The sequence below is a fragment of the Bison bison genome, unplaced genomic scaffold (genome assembly GCF_000754665.1).
Source record: "Bison bison bison isolate TAMUID 2011002044 unplaced genomic scaffold, Bison_UMD1.0 scf7180017864165, whole genome shotgun sequence".
Lineage (NCBI taxonomy): Eukaryota > Metazoa > Chordata > Mammalia > Artiodactyla > Bovidae > Bison > Bison bison.
In genome coordinates, this window is record NW_011494737.1 from 257,062 (window position 1) to 262,132 (window position 5,071).

Sequence of the window (5,071 nt, forward strand, 5' to 3'; positions counted from 1 at the left end):
TCCCACAGTAAGAGAGAAAATCTATATTCTGATACATCAGCTTATCAGGCAGGCAGGTGGCAAACGCTACCTTGACTCTTAAACAATTTACTTCTGAATCATTTTACACAACTCAGTCAAAATGTGATGTTTATGCAATAGATTTTAAATTTAGTAACTTTTTTTTTTAATGGAAAGAAAGAACATGAGAGAAGAAACCCAAACTAGTTCATCCAAAATCATGTACAATTAAAAAAAAAAAAAGTAATCATGGAACACAGAAAGAAATAACCTCACTCCACATAGTCTTAATGCAGAAAGCACACACACCTATGAGACCACCCACGTTCTTGTAGAAATCTACCGATATATGCTCTCAAGACCTATCTTAAATGGACATTTGGCCCAAACTTTATGTGTAGTACAAATCCTACTCCATTTAATAATTCCTCAGTATTATTCCAACTATCAAAGTAGTTCACATTTAGTTTATATTCATACAATTCACTGAAGAATAAGGCAATTATCTGGATACTGTTATTCTTTGACTCAGAGCATCACTGAAATTCTTAATCAGTTGGCTGTCTCTCTCTTAACACTAACAAAATGGACCCTAAGATTTAAGATAGTGAATCTAGAGCCAGAACTGGCCCTAAAGAGAATATGAGAATGTCTCCTCCTAGAGGTACCTTTTTTATTCATATATATACACCAAACAAAGAACCATATGTCATTTAATTTTCCAAGTCTAATAGTCTCCTCTACATCACTGTAAAACACATCTAATGCTATATTCAAGGCCCTGTTTCAAGAGACCGTTTCAGTTATTTACCACCATAAATATAATTGTTCAATCATCTCACCTTAAAACTTGCTCAATTATTTTAACCATACTGTTTTCAAAAGAAAATTATTTTCCTTAACTATTGAACATAGTCTCCAAGGAATGCAGATAATTCTTGCCCACCTTTGTTTCAAAACATCCTTCCTATTAAATTTAGCTACAAGAAGTTTAAAAATAGCTGAAAAATTATATAACAAAAATATGTTTTCCTTTTCTATTTTGATTATTGATATCTTCTTTGCAGAATCCTCTGAAATCCTACTGCAATACAGGTCTTAAATTGACACCTGTCAGAAACAGCCAGCCCCACCAATTAACAGCATATCTTTTTCCCTCCTAAATCCTGGCAGCAGACCTGCATTTCTGTGGAAAAGAACCTCTAGAAATATCATGAATTGCTATTTCCTTGGAGGGAAAGAGAAATGAACCTCTATATTAGCCGAAAGACAATATTAAACAGCTGCTCACAAGTCTCTCTCCAAAAGCACTTGATTTCTATAATAAACAGAATTAAATTGTGTCCACTTCTGGTCCTAAACAACAGAGATGGGCTTTAAAATGTAGACCAGGCACATAAAACGCCACTATAATATTCAGCCTCTATTATAAATAGAGTAGTCTAGGGAAATTCCACATTGAAATTGTAAGCCAAAGCTTATTAACCAACTGCTTTAAAAGGACATAGACAAGTTTTATTTTAAGTATTTTTTTTTCTGTATTCCTGAAACCCAAATGAAAAAAACAAAAACTACCCCCTTTTGTTTGACCAAGAAAGATTTTCTTTTTTCTTCTTTTTTCTTTTTTGCCTTTCTAATTTAGAGTGAAAATAAAATTAAAATTGCCATTCTTGTTTAAACGCCCACACATGTCATTTTTGCCAAAATGGCTTTATGCTGTGTACCAGCCTGACCAACTATAATTCACAAGTAGAAGAGATGAGGAGATTTAATGCTGTGCCTGTTGAGCAGCCAGTAAGCAAAGTAGTGACTTCACATGTAATCCCTGCTGATGACAGAAGTACACACAAACCCTGATGTAAAGAGATGGATTATTTCCAGGCTCCTTGCACTTTCCCAAAACCTTTTTAGGCTCAGTTGTTTCGCTCTGTGTGCCCCGAAGACAACAGAACTGAAGTCTTGAATCTATCCACCTAAAACAGGATTCCTTTGGTCTATGTAAGTACTTTGTCTTTAAATGCTTGAATAAAAGGAAGCACTAGAAAACAGAGCAAACAAAGGCAGAACATCCAGAAAAAGACATATTGAAATGGCAAGAGGCCTGAAAGTAGACATTATGAAAGGCTCTCTGTTGTCTGGAGTTTTGTTTTGTTTCTGTTTTGTTTGTTTGTTTGTTTGTTTTTCACTTTTTGTGAATAGTTTCCACTCTAAACTGCAGAAGAAACACTACCATCCCTTAGGCATATAAACCTGCACAGATAGTGCCTCTCGGATTTCTAACTGAGGTGTGAGAGCCTAGTAAAGGTTGAAGAACAAGAGCATCCTGAGTGAGAACCTGGCCATTCAGAGACAAGCACCACACTGGAACATGAGCAGTTTATTAGCTTGGGTGGAACAAATGAAAAGGTTATCTTTGACATGATCTACTTGCTAAAATGGGCTTTCCCAGTGGCTCAGTGATAAAGAATCCACCTGCAAGGCAGAGACACAGGAAATATGGGTTGGATCCCTGGGTCAGGAAGATCCCCTGGATGAGGGATGGCAAACCACTCCAGTATTATTGCCTGGAGAATCCCATGGACAGAGGCTGGCAGGCTACAGTCCACAGGTTCACAAAGGGTGAGACATAACTGAAACAACTGAGCACACACCTATTCGCTTAAATGGTTAATAACTTACTGTTTTAGATGCTCCTTAATTCACTCAAAATCTGTACAATTCAGTTACTGAGTAAGGGGGCTTGATGAGCCAGAAGAAATCATAGCGAACATTTACTAGAGTATGTTTTACATAAATTTATTTTCATAAATTATGTATGCATGATTGCAATACAAAAAAAAATTAGTAAGTGCTTTGTTGTTGTTCAGTCACTAAGCTGCGTCCAACTTTTCGCAAGCCCATGGACTGCAGCACGCCAGGTTCTTCTTTTGCTCAAATTCATGTCCTTTCAGTTGGTGATGCTATCTAACCATCTCATCCTCTGCAACCCCCTTCTCCTCCTGTCTTCAATCTTTCTAAGCATCAAGGTCTTTTCCAATGAGTCAGCTCTTCACATCAGGTGGCCAGAGTATTAGATCTTCAGCTTTAGCATCAGTTCTTCCAATTAATATTCATGGTTGATTTCATTTAGGATTGACTGGTTTGGTCTCCTTACTGTCCAAGAGAGTCTTAAGTCTTCTCCAGCACCACAATTCAAAAGCCTGAATTCTTCAGCACTCAGCCTTCTTTATGATCCCACTGTCACATCTGTACATGACAACTGGGAAAATCATAACTTTGACTATACGGACATTTGTCAGCAAAGTGATGTCTCTGCATTTTAATATGCTGCCTAGGTTTCTAACAGATTTTTTCCAAGGAGCAAGCATCTTTTAAATCCATGGCTACAATCACCATCCACGGTGATTTTGGAGTCCAAGAAAATACAACCTGTCACTACTTCTACTTTTTCCCCTATCAACTCTGAATACTCATCAGAAGGACTTATGTTGAAGCTGAAGCTCCAATGCTTTGGTCATCTGATGCAAAAAGCTGACTCACTGGAAAAGACCCTTATACTGGGAAAGACTGAAGGGAGAAGGATAAGGGGTGACAGAGGATAAGATGATTAGATGGAATCACTGACTCAATGGAAACGACTTTGAGCAAACTCTGGGAGATAGTGAAGGATAGGGAAGCCTGCATGCTGCAGTCCATGAGGACACAAAGAATCAGACATGACTGAGTGACTGAGCACACACACAGTTGTGTCCCAGGGTGGAAATAATCTTTTCTTGACTACTAAGATTTCTGAATCAACAAAGCCAAAAATCATGGATCATGAACTATAATTTTTGTCAATAGATCATAAGGTATAAAAGTGAGAGCTTATATTCTGACTCCCAATTTCTTTACTCACAGATTCTAAGAAAAAACACCTTATATCACCATGTGGTATATAACAGATGCCATATTCTGCAAGATGGCAGAATGGCCTCATAAGATTGGTGCCATAATGTGTCTTCAATAATCTTGCACACAGCAAGATCAGCAACTTTTGGTTGACACAGTACATAGCTAGACCTACAAACCCAGTGAATATATATCTGTGCCTTAATTCTGTTCCTATAAAATCAGTTTCAGGATCAAAAGCACTGGTACATGGATATCATAGTGGAAGACTAGGCACTCAATTAGCCACATATATTAATTATGGAAAAGAGAGAAGGCAAATACAGATTTCAAAGAGTAATTTATTCCAGTAAGGCCAAATCTAGTAAGGCCAAGTTGTACAGTTCACGGTAAGTCATCTATCCCTTCTTGGCTAGTTTGCACTCTACCCTCAAGTATGGATGGTATCTATATGTAGGGGGTAAGAGGTTTTATCTTACGAGGTTGGTGAACCAGAAATCTAACACAGTCAGAAACTAGTCAGATTGTGTTAACAGAAAGACTTGCTGATTCCGTGCATATCTTTCTTTTGAAAACAAGAACTGAACTCATTTGTATTGGCATGGATACTCACATTTGTATTAGCTGTCATCCTCTGTATCTGAGTATTAATAAACTCCTTCACAGAAAGCATGCTTAGTTTCATCATTTTAATGGGAAACAAATAATCTCACACTCTAGGTAAATTTTGTTTCCTATCTAAACAGCCCTTCCTTAAAATGCCATGCCAGCAATCCACCATTATTTTTCCTTCAAAAGCCCTTGCCTATACAACTTATACAACAGACTGGTTCCAAATTGGGAAAGGAGTACATCAAGGCTTTATATTGTCACCCTGTTTATTTAACTTATATGCAGAGTACATCATGAGAAATGCTGGACTTGATGAAGCACAAGCTGGAATCACGATTGCTGGGAGAAATATCAATAACCTCATATATGCAGATGACACCACACTTATGGCAGAAAGTGAAGAAGAACTAAAGAGCCTCTTGATGAAAGTGAAAGAGGAGAGTGAAAAAGTTGGCTTAAAACTCAACATTCAGAAAACTAAGATCATGGCATCTGGTCCCATCACTTCATGGCAAATAGATGGGGAAACAGTGAGTGACTTTATTTTGGGGGAGCTCCAAAATCACTG